Source organism: Mus musculus, chromosome 17 (assembly GCF_000001635.26).
Source record: "Mus musculus strain C57BL/6J chromosome 17, GRCm38.p6 C57BL/6J".
Taxonomy (NCBI): Eukaryota; Metazoa; Chordata; class Mammalia; order Rodentia; family Muridae; genus Mus; species Mus musculus.
This window is the reverse complement of record NC_000083.6, coordinates 13,466,595-13,486,106: the sequence shown is the minus strand read 5'-3', so window position 1 is coordinate 13,486,106 and position 19,512 is coordinate 13,466,595.

The window sequence follows — 19,512 nt, the reverse complement described above, 5'->3', positions numbered from 1 at the left end:
TAAAATAAAATAAAATAAACAGTATCAATTGGTCTTTGGAGCCCTGTACCTGTAGTTAGGAATCTAGTGTGGCTGGAGAAGCCCTGCTAGGAGCTGATTATAGGGACCAGAAGCTTCTCAAGTTCTACAAAAATCTCTGTGCTTGTGATTATTAGATTCATCAGGTGACAAGGTGCTCCTCTCTTGAAATTACAGCTAGAAAAATTAAGAATTTTGTTTGGTTTAAATGAGCAAATGTATATGGCCATTTCATTTTTGTTTCTAAATAGTTTCAAAAGTATAAATATGTTTTATATGTCTTGGTTATAGATTAGTGGCTCATAAGTTGTTGGTTATGATTAAAAATTTGTACCATTGGTAACAAAAAGTTGACTTAAAACTGGTAACTCTGAGTTAGAGTAATTCAGAACATGTGACATGAGCCAACCCATAGGAACAGGTCTCTAAAGATACGCCTAAATTGGGTAATATTCTATGTAATTCTTATCCTAGAAACCCGATTTATAACAGATATATTGGCGGCTACACCTTCTTATGTTTGTGTGCAGGAATGGACAGCCAAACTTTGTAGCAAGTAATATTTTTGGAGTTCATTTTTAAAGAAAATAGATTGTTTACACTGTTAAAATTGGGTTTTGCTTCTCAAATTGTGGTTGTATAAAGCCTCCTGAGTGGCCTAGTCCACTACCTCCCCCTTATCCACAGCCTCAACCCCAGCCGCCGAGGGAACCCCAAACTCCTTGGGCGTTGAGAGGCGGACCGCTGTGAGTACATGGAGCCACAGGGAGCCGCAGAGCGCAGAGTCCGGGCGGACTCTGGTGGACCCGCCCAAACTTGAAAATGACCAGTACTGAAGGGTTTACTCTGCTGGTATTTATAACTGGAAAATTAACCACCCCCTTTCTCAGGATCCCCAAGGCCTCACAGGGTTGGTGGAGTTCCTTATGTTCTCTCATCAGCCTACTTGGGATGACTGTCAATAGCGGTTGCAGATGCTCTTAACAACCGAAGAGCGAGAGAGAATTCTGTTAGAGGCTAGAAAAATAACCCGGAAGCCAACGGCGGTCTACACAGCTACAAAATGAGATGAACATGGGATTCCCTTTGACTCGCCCCACTTGGAACTGCAGCATGGCTAAAGGTAGGGAGAGCTTAAAAATCTATCGCCAGGCTCCGGTCTCCAAGGTGCCTCAAGATGGGCCCACTAATTTGGCTAAGGTAAGAGGTAATGCAGGGGTGGATCGAACCTCTCTCAATGTTCCTTGAAAGGCTTATAGAAGCCTTCAGGCGGTTCACTCCCTTAGATCTTACCTTGAAAGCCCAGCAGGCCTCAGTGGCCATGGCCTTTCATAAGGCAGTCAGCTCCCGATATTAGAAAGAAACTTCAGAGATTGGAAGGTGTATTACAAGAGGGAGACAGTGATGTGATCTAGTGAAAGAGGCAGAGAAAGTGTGTGTGTGAGAGAGAGAGAGGCAGGAGGCAAAAGAAAGAGAAAACAAGAGGGATCATAGACAAGAAAGAAATTTGCCACAGTGGTAGGAGAAAAAAAAAAGACAGGATCTAGACAGGAAACCTGGGCAACTGAAGACCGAGCCTCAGCTAAAGAGGCTCAGCTGTGTCAGACTAAAGTGACTTATTTGGGATACACCCTTCGAGGTGGAAAGCAGTGGCTAAAAGAAGCCAGAAAAAGACTGTAACTCAGATCCCCACCCCAACTACACCAAGGCAAGTAAGAAAATTCTTGGGCACTGCTGGCTTCTACAGACTCTAGATACCTGGGTTGGCGACTTTAGTTGCCCGTTGTACCCCCTAACCAAAGAAGAAGTGTCTGTGTGGACCCCAGATCACCAGAAAGCCTTTAAGAAAATGAAAAAGGCCCTACTGATGGCCAGCCTTTGCCTGACCTAACCAAGCCTTTCACTCTTTATGTGGAAGAGAGATCAGGGGTCGCCAGAGGAGTCCTTACTCAGACTTTGGGACTTTGAAAAAGGCCAGTGGCTTACCTATCCAAGAAGTTACACCCTGTTGCCAGCGGGTGGTTTTCTTGCCTGATGGATGATGACCAACGCTCCTGTGACACATCAGAGCTTTTTGTTGTCTGAACGAGTGACCTTCGCTTCATTCCACCTGCTGTCCCACTGCGTGAGACTGCACCTACTCATCACTGCGCTGACATTCTGGCAGAAGAAATGATCTGAAGGATCAGATCAGCCTTGGCCTGAGGGCAGTAGCCTCTCGGTTGAAGGTAAGCAGAAGGCGGGGACAGCAGTATGGTGGTGAACAGAAAACAAGTGATCTAGGCCAGCAGCCTCCCTAAAGGTATGTTGGCCCAAAAAGCTGAACTTGTGACTTTAAGACAAGCTCTATAAATGGCAAAAGAAAAGTCTACACTGACAGCAGGTATGCTTTTGCCACTGTACGGAGCAATATACAGACAAAGAGGGCTGTTGGCATCTGCAGAAAAAGACCTAAGATGCTGTGGCTAAAGAAAATCAGGTGGCAGATCTAACCGCCAAACAGGTGGCCCAAGGAGCAATGATCCTGGCAGTCAAGGAGCCTAAAGATTATTAAGACATCAGAGAGACCAGCTTTAAATACACCGCTGAGCACTATCAAGTTATGGACAGTATTTGACTTGGCCTGGGGGCCAAGAAATTCAAAGGTGTGGTTAGGTCCTTTGACTACTATGTTACAGGACTCTCTGACTTGGCAGAAGAAATAGTCAAAAGCTGCAAGGACTGTGCTATGACGAGGTAGAATTTCTAAAAGAAACCTTCCCAAGGTAATGGACCTGCCTTTGTTGCCCAGGTAAATCAGGGACTGGCCAAGATATTGGGGATTGGTTAGAAGTTACATTGTGCATGCAGGCCCCAAAGCTCAGGACAGGTAGAGAAAATGAATAGAACCATTAAGGGACCCTTACCAAATTGACAGCGGAGACTGGCGCTATGATTAGATAGCTCTCCTACCCTTTATGCCCTTCAGGGATAGAAACACCCTGGACAGTTTAGACTGACCCCCCTATAAATTACTCTACAGGGGGCCCCCCTCCACTGGTAAAAATAGCCTTTGTACATGGTGCTGACATGCTGCTTTCCCAGCCTTTGTTCTCTAGGCTCAAGGTGCTCCAGTGAGTGAGACAGCGAGCGAAAAAGAGGCTCCAGAAGGCCTACTCAAGAGAAGAAGACCTGCTACATTAGACGTCTCCACGCAGAAAACCTTGAGACTCCAGTGGAAAGGCCCTTATCTTGTATTCTTGACGACCCTACTTTCTACCTTTATGGGACCCCTTTTGATTTTGCTTCTGCTTTTAATTATAGGTCCATGTGTGTTAAATAGGCAAGTCACCTTTATTAGAACAAAAATGAGTGCATTAGACATGTAAGTATACATACTTGGATGCATGTATATACATATAGACGTTATTCACTCCGCCAGCTTTACTGTCTTCCGCTTTTGTTTAAAAAAAAACTTGGACATTTATCAACAGTGATGATATATATTCTATAATTAACTTCAATACTTTTATCCTGAATATGAATATGGAACCAACTCTTTCTTTGTGATGTGATTGATTTGTGAGATCTTAAGGCTGAGGAACCCCCAGACTATCCTATCATTTCTGAGGGGTTGAGAATCAGGCACCCGAAGGGACCAGGCAGTCTGAGTCATTTCTATGGTACAAGTTTCAGCAGGCAGGTGTGGCTTAACCCAGACTTCAGGACTCCCTGGAAGCTACCTGCCTGCCTAGAAACATAGTGCCTGTCGCACAATACCTCCCCAGGATCTCTGTCCTCCTTCATTTTGCCTCCCCGTCTTCTTGTTTGATACTGTCCAAGGTCACAAGTGTCACAGATCAGGATGTGAGGCAAATGGGTAGAACTGCCCTGTGGGCTCCCTGTGTGTGGCTCCCTGTGACATTTCACAAAGTGCTAAGTGGTCAGCTGGGCCCTGCCCTGGAGACTATGCAGCTGTGAGTTGGTAACAAGAGGATGGACTTTCTGTTCAAGGTCAACTGCATTACATTAAGACAGAGGTTGGGTCACAAGGCACAGAAAAAGCATCAAGAAACATATGAATCAGGATGCTTTCAAACCTCATGTTCTTCTCTCAAAGTTCCAAAAAAGAAATGACATGCTGTCTTCTAATATCCACTTGCTAAGCCTAAAGTCCATGGATAACTCCAGCTTCCACAAATCATGCATCATATTGTCCACGAATTCCTTGATATCCTTCCCAAGGCTGCTACGGCTTCAGCTTGTCAATTGCAGAAGGCCTATTGACAGTAAAAGACTTTATGGAAATGTCTTTCTCTTTGCCAGCACACAAGGCTTCCTTGTGCTGAGCCTGTGTGTTGGTTCAAACGAGAACATTTATTCATTCATTTAGCGCACATGGCTGTGAGCAGATAAGGATGCAGAACACATTTTAGACTTGCGGTTTCTTCTGCTGGCTGCAGGTGGTCATGGCTGGGAAGATAGCAGAGTCTAGGAGATCAGTGGCCCAAAGTGTCTGTGAACTGAGGGTTTACTATATGCTCAGCGGAGTGAATCATGGCAAGAAAACAGATCCAGTTTATGCTCATAGCATTTGCATACTCGTGTGCTAGTCAGCTGTTCCTGTAATAAAGTACCCAAGACACAAAGGAGAAAAATCCCAGCTTCAGAGGGTTCAATCTACAAACCTTGGCTTTGACTGTGGATCTGGGGTGAGACAAGTAATCGGAGTGGAGCTCCCATGTGGGAGGGGAGGGCCTCAACTTATGGGGCTGTGAAGTGGGTAGAGAGAAACAGAGAGCAAAAGCAAAACACAAGAGAGGGAGAAGAGGAGAGAGGGGAGAGAGGGAGAGGAGGAGAGAGAGAAGGTGGGAATGGGAGAGGGAGGAGAGAAGGAGGAAGAGGGAGAGGAAGAGAACAGAGAAAGGGGTAGAGGGATAGAGAGAAGGAGAGATAGAGAAAGAGAAAAGGGAGAGGGGGTAAGAGGGAGAGGGAGAAGAAAACTGACGGGAGAGGGTGATGCATAAATACAAGGGGCAGGGACAAGTTATACCATTGGAAAGCCCCCCCCCCACACACACACACATTAACTACTTCTTCCCTCCTAAGTGAGCCCCTCCTCTCAACAGCACTATCAGCTGGGGGCCAAGCCTTGAGTCTTTGGACCACATTCTAGATCAAGCCACAGTACTTAGAAAGCAGGGGAACAATGGGAGCTTGAGGTAACTAAAGCTTAGAACTTAAAAGCTTAGCTCCTTAGCCCCACACAGTGAAAAGAACACGAAAGCTCTTTCCCCTCAACAGTGGGACCCCTTTTTCAGATGATCATGATAACGGATACAGTGTAACAGAATGCCCACATGTCTTAAAATGCATAGTAGCCCAAGGCTTTCCTCTAGCCAATCTGTGCCAAATGCTTCTTTTTCACTGCCTTCCTGCTGTCCAGCACACTCAGAGCCCCCGGACCACCACCCCACCCCCACTCTGGGAAGCAAGCTGAGTTTCCTTCTCTTCTCCTACCTTCATACCTCCATTGCAGGAACAAGATTCCAGTGAGATAAGAAAATAGAATGCAATACTGTTCAGCAATAAAAAGAGTAATAAATGCAAAATGAACTGTTGGCATAGAAGTGAGAGAAGGAGTTCAAGCTAAAGGAATACAAAATATATCTAATAAAATCATAGAAGTAGTTTCCCAAATCAAGGGAAAGCCTGGCTGTATAGAGTTCATCTATTCTATCGTCCCTCTAAGCCAAGGATACCCAAAGCAAACCTACTTTCCAAAAGTACATCTCATGTGCCAAGAACAGCTGGGCATTTTGAGATGTTACACCTCAGGAGTGAGCAGAGACACACAGGAATCAGAAACAATGGCACCCTGAAAAACAGGGCCTGGGAACCCCAGTCCATCTCCCTGCCACCCCAGGAGCAAGTTAGAGATCAACAGTGGCTGCGGATCCAGTACTTTTATTTGAACTTTAGCAACTTAACAGCATCCCACAGGAACCCAGCGAATGCTAAACTTGCCTCTCCTCAAAGCTTGTTTTCAATTTCTGACAACACCATTCACTTCGCCCTTTACCCCCCCCCCCCCCCCCCCCCCCGCAGAGGGGTTTCACCTTTGAGGAAGGTCTGCCTCCCTGTCGGCTTTGATGATGTTATTGCTTTCATCATCTGCAGTTGGTTAGACCATAATGACTCAGGGTTTTGAAATTAACTCCATCATTCCACACGTGTTTAGTAAAATGAAACAGGATGCAGGGCTCTAGCAGGCCATGCGAGCTGTAGCTTAGGCTGCAGGACCCTCCCTGCCAGATGGACTTGGCAGGCTCCGAGGGCCTCTTCCGCATTTTCACAGTTATTGCCCTTGAAATTTTAGTAGGATAGCTTTCTCTACTGGACTTTTTAAAATATCTTTTCTTGCATCAAATTAATCTTTTGTGCCGTCTTGTTTTCTTCACATTCCCACCGCCTTGACTGCTAAATGCAGCATTGTTCCTGCAAGCCCGAAGTGGATGCGGTCCCTGCCCTGCCCCCGCCCGCAGGTGGGAGAAGCTGCCTCCCCACTCCAACAAGACCTTCTGTGGTGCGGGGGTAGGCTCATTAGGGCTTTTCCCAGGCCCCATCACAAAAGATGGCTGAGAAAAACAAAAGTAAGATGCTGGATCCCACTGCACGCCTTTGTGGCTCAGGGATGCAGGCATCACAGAGATGTGGATTCCATTTATTGAATGTGGAGTCAAGGGAAAGGCGGCCCAGAGAGGAGGGGCTTGAGAGCTTCAAGGGCCCTCAGTCAGCAAGGCCCAGTGGTCCTCAGTGCTTACATACTGCTGGGTAGAGGGTGGAAAAAAAATCTGGCATTGTCAAGGAGAGAAAGCAAGAATTTAATCTCTCAGGACATCAATACAGAAGAAAATAGAGGAATGTCACCCTCTCAAAACTGTAAATCAGGAAGTCACACCTCATTCCTCAGAACTGGCACTGCTGGGACCCTGGTATGAGCTTCCTTCTGGTCCCCACATTGCAAATTAAAGTTGGCTGCCTGACAGTCCAGCAGACTAGGCCTGGGCACTCAACCAGACTTTGTTTTGTCTGCATCTTTCCTCCCTAGTCCCCTTGACCACAGCCGAGGTCTAGTTAGCCTCTTCTGTTTATCTCTGTCTGTCCTGTGTCACTCACAAAGCCAGGTTTGCTGCTGTGAGGGAAGACAGAGACAGGATGGGAAGTGTGTGTGTGTGTGTGTGTGTTTTGTTGTTGTTCTTTGTTTTTGTTTGTTTGTTTGTTTTTTTTAAAGTTCTGTGCTTGCTACTGGCACCATCAGGTAAAGGCAGACTTGGTTTTGGTTTTGGTTTTAAGAGCTTATCAGGGAGGCCAGCTCCCTCTTAACCATGAAATGGAATAATTTCCAACCTAGCACTGACAGTGTTCTAGACCAGTCACTCTATAAATCCTTGCAGTTCCTCAAAATCTCCTGGAGTCTGGAGTCTGTGAAGGGTGTCATCAGCACATACATGTGTGCTTATGATCTCACAGGAGTGTGCTCTCTCTCTCTTTCTCTCTCTCTCTCTCTCTCTCTCTGAGTGTGACTTTCAATCTGTAGGAAAAGAACACCTTGATACCAGTGCAGACCATACAATCCATATACTCATGCATTCATCCATTCCGTGTGTTTTAGTCAGGGTTTCTCTTCCTGCACAAACATCATGACCAAGAAGCAGTTGGGGAGGAAAGGGTTTATTCAGCTTACACTTCCATACTGCTGTTCATCACCAAGGAAGTCAGGACTGGAACTCAAGCAGGTCAGAAAGCAGGAGCTGATGCAGAGGCCATGGAGGGATGCTCCCACATGGCTTGCTTCCACTGGCTTGCTCAACCTGCTCTCTTATAGAACCCAAGACTACCAGCCCAGAGATGGCACCACCCACAAGGGGCCTTTCCCCCTTGATCACTAATTGAGAAAATGCCTTAGAGCTGAATCTCGTGGAGGCATTTCCTCAACTGAAGCTCCTTTCTCTGTGATAACTCCAGCTGTGTCAAGTTGACACAAAACCAGCCCAGTCCACCGTGTTTATTTAGTTCTGGACTTCATCAGAGCAGTGCTTGTCTCTACACTCTTTTCTTTATTTTTCAAGCTTTGCATTGCTGGGGTGCAGCATCCTGATGGCTGTTTGTTGTTGCAGCCACTGAACCTACAACGCTGTGAAATGATTCAGTAGCTCTAATAGATTTTCTAGGGGGTAAGGTCTTAGAATTTTCTGTCAATATTATTGGCAAAGATAGATGGATTCTCTTCTGCCTGAAGTCTGTCTGCTTCTCCGGGGCTCTTGAGATGATACCAGCGCCCAGTATGTGCCAGGCAAGGGCCATAGCAGAGCTACGTGCCCAGCCCATAGTGTGTGCTGTCTCTTTTATAGGTTGGGTTCTCTGGACCATGCACGGTCACACACAGTGGTTATGATGCAACCTCCCTTGTTTAGACTTGCAAGTGTCTTTGGTGTGATGTTGCATTAGGTGATCTTGTTCTGTCTGTGTTTTGTCACATCACGTGTCTCTCTGCTCTGGTTATTCGCTTAGTCACAGTCATACATGTGTTTCACAGCCTCTGCTGGGACAACCAAACTCTCTCTTCCTTGTATCGTTACAGTGACTTTTCTTAGTTGGTGTTCATGGGTCAGACCCTAGTTGCAGGTCTAGAATGAGCTCCACTAACCACTGTATGATTGCTTTTCTTCTCAGACAGTGTGAGAAGCTGCAGAAAGGAGGGCAAGAGCAGTACACGGCCTCACAGTTCCCCCAGGCTAAGGTCAAAGCACACTCAAGGCTGTTTGGAGTAAGATTGCTAACTGGCTTTAGCAGTGGTGGATGACAGCTCAGAGTCCCCAGTTCTTTACTGTGTGCTGTGTGATACTGGAGTCAATACTAGTGATTGACATTGAAATTACACACACACACACACACACACACACACACACTTGCTTCAGCCAGATTACAAGGTACGTAGAATTACATGACAAGATGCTACCATTGAAGCTATTAAACTCTAAACTCCCTGGGGCCTCCAGTCTCTTGAGGGTTAGGTGCATCATCTCTGAATGAACACAGACCCAGCAGTCCTCTACTGTATATGTGTTGGGGGCCTCATATCAGCTGGTGTATGCTGTCTGATTGGTGGTCCAGTGTATGAGAGATCTCGGGGGTCCAGATTAATTGAGACCCCTGGTCCTCCTACAGGATCGACCTTCTCCTCAGCTTCTTTTAGCCTTCCCTAATTCAACAACAGGGGTCAGATGCTTCTGTCCATTGGTTGGGTGCAAATATCTGCATCTGACTCTTTCAGCTGCTTGTTGGGTCTTTCGGAGGGCAGTCATGATAGCTCCCTTTTTGTGAGTGCTCCTTAGCCTTAGTAATCGTGTCAGGCCTTGGGACCTCCACTTGAGCTCCCACTTTGGGAGTTAAGAGGTCAGATGGGGTCGGTGGTGGGAGCACCCACGTGGAGACAGGGTGGGGTGAGGAGGAGGTGTGGGATGTGGAGCAGTCAGAGGGTGGATGGGGTAGCGGGGAATGGAATATGGAGTGTAAAAAATAAGCTAAAAATAAAATAAATTTTTAAAAAGAAAAATCTACATAGTAATAATAATAATAGCTATTATTATTACTTAGGGCACTAGGCAAACAACCCACTATAATATTTGTATTCTTACATATATGTATTATTATTTAGAGAATAAATGCATTTTTGTCTATTCATTAAAAAAAAGAAAAAAGAAACTGCTAAGCTCTGTGAATGTACTGTTGTCCAGTAAATCAGACACTGTGGAAAACATACCGGTGTGTTTATTGGCATTGCATGATCACGACAGGCAGCAAGAAGAGCTCCGTGTGGGCACGAAGGAGATGGGGAATACGAGACGATCAGTGCCAGGGTGTCTAGGCACACCAGAACTTGAGGGGGCACATAGATTCTCCCCTAATGCCTCCAGGTGTGCAGCCTTGCCAGCACCCAGATTTCTGCCCAGTGACAGAGTTATGGGCCTCTGGCTTGAGAGAAAGGGTCCTTCTGCCCTGTCTGCCCAGACCTCCAGGTGCTTCACGGTGTAGCCATCGGACCTAACACACTTGGGACTTGACTTTCACAGTCTAGCAACAGAAAGGAGTGTCATTTAGTTTCCAAGTAATTGGAGGTTATTCAGAGTTCCATTACAGATTGCAAATTTAGTTCCCATGTGTGCGTTTGGTGTCAAGATCTAATCCATGGCTTTGTGCATTCTAGGGAATTGCTCTACCACAGGGTGGGTATGCCTCCAGTTGGAGGAAGCACCCTGTGTGTGATCTTGGTTCTGGTCACTGTGTAGACTTGATTTAAAGTCCAAAGTATGGCCTGTTTTGATCCATGTTCCATGAGCATCTGGAAATCATTGCAGTCTGTACCATGGACTTAGCAGGCTGCTAATGTCCACTAGGTCAGGTTGGCTTGTGGAGTTTCCAGAGTCCTCTTTCCTGGCTTCTTTTCTCTCTGGCAGAGATGAGAAGGGAGCTTGATGAAGCTGTGGCTTTATCTCTTTTCTTTCTCGTTGGTGGTTTTTTGTTTTGTTTTGAATAGTTATTTATTTTATGTGAGTATTCTATCTGTATGTACTTCTGCATGCCAGAAGGAGGCACCAGATACTTTATAGATGATTGTGAGCCACCCTGTGGTTGCTGGGAATTGAACTTAGGACCTTGGGAAGAACAGCCAGTGCCCATAACCACTGAGCCATCTCTCCAGCCCTCTCACTGGAGTTTATTCATGAGCTTTGGAGCTGTTAGTGAGCACTTCTATCTATAAGTAGTAAGTGGCCATGCCCAGGCTTCCATTCATCTCTCATGCTTCTGAATTGAGCTTATTTGGATCTTTAAGTCTAGACTGGCAGCTCAATATTACATATTTATTTCTGGGACTCACAGACAGCTGCTAACACACAGCAATCAGACCGAGAGTGGACACTGCCTCATTCCCAGGACCGGGGACAGCAGGGATACCCTGGAGCTTGGTTAGTAGCTACTTGTGGTTCCTTCTTCCATGGGCAGTGCCCCAGTAGGCACGTGTGGGCGTGGCTCCAAAATACCCAGGATGTTCTGCATCATATCCATCCTATCAGACATCTGCGTGCGACGCAGGGTGACACAGAGCTCTGACTCAGGACCAGCAGCAGCCAGTCAACCTTCATGACTTTCCTCTCCTCTGGCTTGGTGGCAGTGGGAGGTCCTCTACTGAGACGGGGAGCCTAGGAGAGAACTGGGGGGGGGGGTGAATAGTTGGCAGGCACTGGGGGAAATGGGTGTGCCATCATGTTAGTCACTGCTAAGGAAACGTGCGTGTTCCCAGACTCACTGGACCAATACACCCTGTTTATAACCATCGTGGGAGACTAATTTGACTTGGAACTTTTTTTTTTAAGGGAAGAGTTAGGAAAAGACTGGAATTTGGAGCTGGACTCTCCATCTCTGAGTGTTTTACTTTTGGGTGGGCGATATGCTTTACTGAATAATCACTCTGTGTGTGGGTGGTCAGACAGTTTTCTTCTCCGCTCAAGTCCAACAATAGTTTGACTGAGTGTGAAATTCTCACATTCCTATTCTTTCCCTCGAAGTCTCTATAATCACTGCTTCTAAATTTAGTGTGGCAACTGGGACTTCCATGTGGGCTCGAATCTCCTACCTCTGCGAGCTTCTTCCCTTATCAGGGGACCCAACAGCTTCTTTTGTCTCCTGCCTAGGGAGAGGGAATGGTCCTGCTTGCATAAATGTGTGTCTCCCATAGATGTCCTCCATTCTCTGTGAAGACTGTCTTCCCTTGTCTTAGGGGATTTCTCTCTCAGTCAGAGTTGGCCTCTTCAATCTCCACATGGTTGTGCTTTCTAAGTATATGGCTGAAACTGCGCTTCAGAGAAGCCACCAGAGACTTGCTGGCATCAGATCATGAGCATGTACTGTGACTCTGGATTGGGGGGGGGGGGGCTGCCTGAGGCTGCAAGGGTGTGACCTTGTTCCCTGGGTCTGTAGTACTATCAGCGGTTACTGCAGTTGCTTTGTCCTAATATTGATGGAAATCAGTTCATTTTAATTTTTTTTGAGAGAAAGTTGCCAGGCTGCTGTGGAGTCCAAAACCCCCTGGTCTTAGCCCCAGGTAAAAGCTGTCAAGCCGGACTGGATACAAAGTTTGCAAGCCATGAGTGGAACTACAAGTGTCCCTAAGACCCAATGTCACGGCCACCCCTCACCTCCACCCTATTCAGTTGACCAAAGTCAATGAGGAAGGGCCAGAAAACAAACTCAAAATGGGGAGCAGTCACCCCCAGTCACTTGGCCAAAGTGGTAGCTTGAGCCCTGCAGCAGACTACTGACGTGCCAGTGAACAGTGGGTTTCCTGACCCTTCGTCTCTTAGTTATCTCTTTCTCCCCATTATTAGACATTGGGAGTTGATCCAGGAATATAAATATGACCTATAACTAGCTTCATTAATAGCAAATAGTGCAAAATCTAGTTTTCAGGTCCAGGCAGAGTTTGGGGAAATAGGCTCTGTCTTGGGTACTGCCAAACTCAAGTAGGTAGAGTGTTCTGAGCATGCCCATAGGAGGACAGGTGCCCTCTTACCTGCTGACACTGACCGTGGGTACAAAACACTTTATACCAAGCCAACCTAGGTAGGCCCTTGACACCAACGCTGAGCCATTCATTGAGGCAGCCGTGTGGGGGACTACCAGTTGAAGCTGATGAACTGAAGCAGAGTGTAAATGAGGTTCATGCTAGATTTATAAAGCTTCAGAATTAAATGTAACTGTGGCCTGCCATTCCTAACGTATCAAAATGGCCATGTTCTGATATATCCGGTTACATAAACTGTTTCTTTATAATTAATTTTATCTGTTGCTGTTTAATCTCTTGCCCTGCCTCTAAGGAGCAGGGAGAACAGTGTGCCTCAGGGATGGTCTCCTCTGGACACTGTCCAGCTGCTAGCGTGGCCACAGAGTTCTTGTTTGAGCAGCCAGTCTTTCTGTCCTGTTTATCTGCTTGGCCTTTTATTGTGTTTTGTCTTATTCTGTTTTCTCAATGATGCATTAAACAAAATCCTTTGTCTATTAAGTGCAAAGGAGGAATACTTTGGTGAGGAGAGAGTTAAAAAGCAGCCCTAACTGGTGTCCTCTAGACTTCCATAGCACCGTGTCTGTACCTCTGTCCACCAACACTGTAGCGCCTCCACAATGCTCATCAGAGAGGGCTTTCCAGCAAGTGAGACAGTCAGCCTCTGTCACTAGAAGCTATGCCCTGCTGACCAGCCAGGCAAGTAAGGAAGCTCTGTCTAAACACTGGAGCTTAGTAAGTAAATTAGGTGATGGCCGGGAGTCCCAAAGGACATGCCTGTTTCTCCTATGACCGCAGTGCAGCATCTTCTATCTCTCCATGCTTCTCAAGGAAACATACATTTGCAATGACATGTTGTAGCGCCATCTTGTGGTCATTCCAGTTACCAACATCCAGCTACTTCCCGGTGGTCCATACAGCAGTCATTGTGGCCAAAGCAGGCTCCTGGAGCTGTCTTCATGTTTCTTTGTCCCCCTTGGTGAGGTTTTTTGATCCGGAACTGGACCCTCAAAGCAACTGGTCTTTCACAGTTAAAAGGTCACAGGGTCCCTGCCCTCACAACCATCTCCTTCAGAGGAAGCCACACCAGACTGCTAAGCATGAATTTCCGTTTCCAAAAACAAAATAACAAAGTTTTCAGAGCCTTTAACAATGTTACAAAGTACAAGCTTTAGAGGCAAAATCAGTTCTTGGGTGTGATCAAACCAAGACAAGGCCAAGATGTGATCGCTGGCCTCTTCCTGGGGTTTTATCAACCTGTCTTTGAAAGGCCCTCTGTCCTGTGGGATAAGGTCCAGTTATCTCCCAGCCTTTGCAAGTAACTTTGAAAGAGGGTATAGACCCGCCATTGTCTATATCGGGGATGATTTGAGAAGGAAGGGGAGGACCCAGGAAGGAGAGGGCATTGACCATGGCCCACTTCCTATGGCCCTGCATGATGAAGCCTGGACTTCAGCCCATCCCCTCCCTTCCAAGTTGCCGTCTCTACTTTCTACCACTCAAACTCTTGAATTTTAAAAACAGTAGAGCCTACTCCACTGCCCATGAAAACACCCTTATGCCACCAAAGACCTTGGGAAAGCATGACATCCCCCACCCCCACCCCCGTGTGCTTCACTAGAGTCGCTCAGCCTCTCACCCTCCTCCCTTCATGCTCACTGCCAAGGCCCTGCCCAGCCCTGTCCAGCAAATGACCACATCACCTGCTTGGCTAAGGAAGGGGGGGTCACACCAAGCCAGAGCTTTGGCCCCCTCTTTTGCACCCCATCTCTCTAGCACCTCCTCCTGTTTCCACCCTCCTCTACACGTTCTGCCTCCACCAGATGTATTTACAGTTTCTCATTGTCTCCATCTTTCATTCTTTTCCATCTTTAGTTTAGTTCAACTGTATTTCTGCTGACCTTAAACTGGGCATCCAGCGCCATCTTAGGTTGCTAGTGGCCTCTATCACCTTACACTGATCAGAGCGAGCTCCTGAACTTAACCCTCATAGTCTCACAGCTACACTTGCCCTCAGTGAGCCAGGCAGTCACTTCACAGGCCACATTCCTACTGAGCCAGGCTGCCATCTTACTCAGGAGTTATTACTGATCCAAACATTCCCTTTGTTAGATTCTTTGAAGCACGTTCATCCTTGTGTGTCCAACACGCAGCAGGGGCCTGGGAGCCAAAGAGACATGAGATATTTGCTTCACCCCTTGCATTTCTAAATAACTACATTACCTATCAAGGATGGGGGTGGTACACGAAGCTAAATAAATCTTGAATAAAAATATACACCTTTGCCAGAAATCCAGAGTTATTCAGGATAATCCTGTTCTTCATCTGACGAGATGGCACTTACTTCCTACTAACACTGACCGGCTGTGGGAAAGCCATGCATATTTTTTTTCCCATTTTCCTGACAGTGTGATAGACTGAGCGGAGCCTGCCAACCTGACGCCAGTGCAAATTAAACTCACATCTTGATTGTCTCGGCTACATTCTATGTGGTATAGGAGGGAAAATGAATAAATCAACTCAACCGGTGGACAAACGTCTATTTGTAAGTGGATCCACGAATTTTAAAACTAATGAAAATGAATAAAAACATAACATGGGGAAGAGTACTGTGCTTCTGAGCAATATCAAGGTGTGAGAAATTTCACCAATTTATCACATTCATGATGAGAAGTCCCCAGATTCTCTGTGGGACTGCAGAAAAGCCATTTGATAAAAGTGCATAGCGTTTTGTAATTAGAACACTCTAAGTAGGAAATAAATATGACTTCTCGTGCGGGTAAGAGTCTGTAGCCAGCACCTGTAGGGCAAGCCGGAGACAGAGCAAGGCCTGCTGGGAACAGTGAGGACTAGAAGCAAGAGGTAAAGCGGGTTATATCAGATTTAGTAAAGCCTGTCTATCAGTTGAGGACTGATAGACATGTAGATACTTTGTAGATACTTCCCAGTCTTTGCTATGAAAAATCCTGTTACAAAGAAAAGGCATTGTGTGCACATCATTTTGAGGGAGTGAAACAGGAATATATTTAAGGTGGGGCAGTGGGAACAGCTGCTTTTCTTTTTTTAAACTTTTTATTGATTCTTTGTGAGTTTTATATCATGCACCCCGGTCCCACTCATCTCCCCATTTCTTCATATCTGCCCTTGGCCCTTACAACTTTCCCCACAAAACACGTAAGCAAGCAAACAAAAGAAAACAAAACAAAAACGCATAGGAAACATCTCATCATGGAAGCTGTAGGGTGTCACAGCACATCCCACATTATACCCCTCTGTCCACACGTCGTCACTGGCAAATTTTCATTGCAATGAGTCATTGGTCTGCTTCCAAAACTCTGGCTTCTGTGACACCTCCTTCCATTTTATCCTGTTGTTGTCCTGTGTCATGGAGATCCTGCAGCTTTGGAACAGCAGGACTGTCCCTTTCACAAGTCTCAACCATTCACGGGTAGTATAGATTTGGGGGTGGGCCAACTCAGAGCCCTGGATCCTGGCCTGGGTAGTAGCTGAGCCGGTCAGCCACAGGTTCTCGCTTACCTACACCACCAGGGCAAGCTCTCCAGCATTGCTCTGGTTAGGCCACCCAATGGTACCATCAGCAGGAATCAGGGGCAGCTCTCCTGCTCTTGTGTCCTCAGGGCCAGCTCACCTGCACTCAGGTGCAAGGCAAGCTCCATTGTGCTGCGCAATCAAAGTTCAGGGTCCACTCTCCCAAGTGCTGCAGCTTACAAGGGATTGGGGCAGCTCGTGGGATGACCTTTTTAAGTCAAAGAGGGCATGTATGTGCAATATGTAAGTGGTACGGATTGCTTGCCTGTGTGTGCACCCGCCCACAGTTCTCCAGCAGAGTGCAAATTGGTGCACATGGCTCACTGGGTGGTACAACCATTGACTTCGCCCATCTGTCTGATTAAAAAAAACATCTGTGTATTTTAATTGACATCTGAGCAGTGTGCGTTTACCCAGACATTTCTGGGTGTTTATGAGCTGGTGCTGTTTGTGTAAAAAACGCATTCTTACTCCCTGTTAAGTTTCTATGGAGTCATGGAGGCACTTTCTTCCCTCTTGGCTATTTTTGGTCGTAGGTACTGGGAAGGTCACTTTTCTATCTTGAAAAGTCACAACTATTTCTTTTTCCACTTGATTGTTTTTTCCTCTTGACTGATACATGCCATTTTTCCTTTTGTATTAAATGCTCCAAAAAAATCTGTGCAGCCAAATTGACTAATTAACTGTACCTGTTATGACTTTTGAAGTTTGAGAGCTATTTAGAAAAAAACAACTCTTTTGTGTTAGTTAATGAGAAGGAAGCTTTCTCGAGTATCACACAATACACACAAAAAAGAGAAGTTATTTGAAACAACATATTTCTAGATACAATTACTCTCATTGGATGTCTGTGCTTGGTTTTTACAAACTTCTTTTGATTCATGAAGAAAACTGAGATGGGGGCTGGGCAGTGGTGGTGCACACTTTTAATGTCAGCACACTGGAGGCAGAGGCAGGAGGATCTCTGTAAGTTGAAGGTCAGCCTGGTCTATGTAATGAATTTCAGGACAGCCAGGGATACCTTGAGAGACTTCGTGCCAAAACCAGAAAGACAGGGAAGAGGAGGATAGGAAATAGTTTACTTCTGAAATGGAGTAAACTTGTTAAGAAAAGAGAAATGGGGCTTGTTGGAGCTTTCTAAGAGGGAGTGTGAGAGTGATACGGGAGCCTGGGGATGCCTCACATGGCCCCTCCCAGCTGTTCACTGTGCTGGTAGCCCAGAGAGGGGACATAGAGAGGGATCCAAGTGCTGAGATCCAAAAGCTTCATCACTTTCATCATGGGACATATATTACCCGTGAGATTTGTTGGGAGGGAAGCTGTCGAGTGTTTCCGAGAAGAATGGGGTATTCTTTAAAAGTCAAGGTAGGTGAGACTCAGGAAGGAGGTAGAGAGAGGTAATGGGCTAGCAGAGGGAAAGAAATGTTCATTTCTTAGCCAGGCTTCTCTGTAGCAGCTGGATGTATATTTGAAAATGGGAGGAGGCCAGAAGCTGGGAACCGCTACAGATGTATCTCTGAGAAAGAGAGAGTGTTCCTGCAGGTAAGAACAGGGCTCCAGTGACCACAGCAAACACTGAGCTATATGGGCTGGATGCCACTCAAGACAAGCAAGAATCGTTGCCTCAGCAAGAACACCATGTGGCTGGCTGCTTTTGCAATAGGCTTAGGGGCATTACTTTTTGAGGCTTGACATTTCTGGTGTCATCTCTTGGCTCGCTGACAGTTCAGTACAAACACAGCAAGTGTTCTATGCAGCAGTAAGTACCCTTATTCATCTTGAAGGAACTAGTCGCTTTTGTCAGGGTATTTCATCACAACAACAACAACAACAACAGCTGCAATAATGGGCTGCTGGGAGGGTAAAGTCATGTGCAAAGGGGCATGTACAATCCCTACAGAGAGGATGGAGGTGCTGGTGTCAATACAAGAAAGACATAATCACTGGAAAAGAACCAGCTCACAGATGGCTATGCCTAGCCTCCGGAGACAAGATGTGCTAAGCTCAGGCATGGGGATTGTTAGCATTAGAGGCAGGCCTCATGGGTCTGAGTTCCCTGCCCTGTGCTTCTTACTTATAGTTGCTGGGTAACAAGCTGTAAGATGCTGAATGGCCAAACTCCAAGCAGGACGGCCAGTGTTATCAGAAGAATTCCTACTTTAAACTGATGAAGTTCACTACAGCAGCATTTATCCATCTAACCCAGCAGCTCAGCATTCTACTACGGTACTGGTTAGTTTATGTCAACTTAATACATATTAGAAACTTCTTGGAAGAGGGAACCTCTATTGGGGAATTATCTTTATTAGATTGGTCATTGGCTAAGTCTCTCTCTCTCTCTGCCTCTCTCTGCTTTCCTTCCTTCCTCTATCTCCCTCCCTCCCTCCCTCCCTCCCTCCCTCCCTCCCTCCCTCCCTTCTTTCTTTCTTTCTTTCTTTCTTTCTTTCTTTCTTTCTTTCTTTCTTTCTTTCTTTCTTTCTTTCTTTCTTTCTTTCTTTCTTTCTTTCTTTCTTCCCTAATGATTGGTGTGGGAGGGTGCCCAGCTCACTGTGGATGGTGCTAACTGCTAACCTTGGGTCTAGGCTGTATATGAAAGCAAACCTAGCAAGCCAATGAACACCATTCCACTATGGTATCTGTTTCAGTTCATGCCTCAGGGTTTTTGTTGTTTTTGTTTATTTGTTTGTTTGTTTTTGCTTTTTGGTATTTTAAAAAATCATTAGTATTAATTAGTTAGTATACAAAGTAAAGGCTTCCTTATGACATTTTCGGTTTCTTCTTCTTTCTTCTTCTTCTTCTTCTTCTTCTTCTTCTCCTTCTCCTTCTCCTTCTCCTTCTCCTTCTCCTTCTCCTTCTCCTTCTCCTTCTCCTCCTCCTCCTCCTCCTCCTCCTCCTCCTCCTCCTCCTCCTTTTTTTTTTTTTTTTTTTGGACCTGGCTGTTCTGGAACTCACTTTGTAGTCCATGCTGGCCTTGAACTCAGAAATCTGCCTGTCTCTGCCTCCTGAGTGCTGGGACTAAAGGCATGCACCTTCACACCTGGCTCTTATGACATTTTCATGCGCATATAATTCTACTTTGCTCTTACTTTATGTTCCCAATATCTTCTTTTATTTTTCTCTAATAATTTATTTATTTTATTCACTTTACATCCTGACTGACAGCCCACCCTCCCTTCTCTCTTTCCAGTACAACCCTCATTGCTCCCTCCCCTTCTCCTCAGAGAACTGGGAGCACCCTTGGGTGCCTCCCCACCCTGGGACATCTGGTCCCAGCAGGATTACTGCCTCCAGGTTCCTGTGTTGAGCTCCTGATCTGTTTTCTCTAGATGGTGAGCTGTAACCTG